Genomic DNA, 627 nt, shown 5'->3' with positions numbered 1-627 from the left:
GGTATCAGGTGGAGCTGAAGAGATGGCTTACAGGCCCAAAGACCTGACTTTAGCTCTTCAGCACTGAGGAATAATACTCTATCATGAAGAGGAGTGGAGTCCTCACCCACAGTGTCATGGCTGACCCTGGCTGCATGAGGCCAGAAGAGCCAGATATAGGAAGTCATAACATGAAGGGAAAGTCCATCCACAGGGATAGAAAGACTTGCCAGGGCTGGATAATACTGGGACTGAGGGCACAGGGCTCTCAGTGGGTCTAGACAGAGTTGAGGGCACCAAATACCACCAACATGTTAATTTTACAGTGGTTGGTATTACACTAAATAAGTTCAAGAGATCTAAATAAGAGAGGAACACACAAAGTCCTTCATTCAACCCCCAGTACTGCATAAAACTAGCTTTTCTGGTGCACGCCTATAATCCCAGCACTTGGGATGTACAGGCAAGAGAATCAGAAACTCAAGGTCATCCTCATCTACATAACAAGTTTGAGGCCAGCCGGGGCTACCTGAGACCCCCATCTTAAAAAACAAGCAGCTGTGGCCATGGCTCACTTGGTGAAGCAAATGCCTTGCACATGAAGTAAGCCATTGGAAATAATTCATAAACAATTCCCCAAGTCCATAA

The sequence above is a fragment of the Microtus ochrogaster genome, unplaced genomic scaffold (assembly GCF_000317375.1).
Source record: "Microtus ochrogaster isolate Prairie Vole_2 unplaced genomic scaffold, MicOch1.0 UNK14, whole genome shotgun sequence".
Lineage (NCBI taxonomy): Eukaryota > Metazoa > Chordata > Mammalia > Rodentia > Cricetidae > Microtus > Microtus ochrogaster.
The sequence above is the reverse complement of the archived record's forward strand: the minus strand, read 5'-3'. Positions refer to the sequence as shown.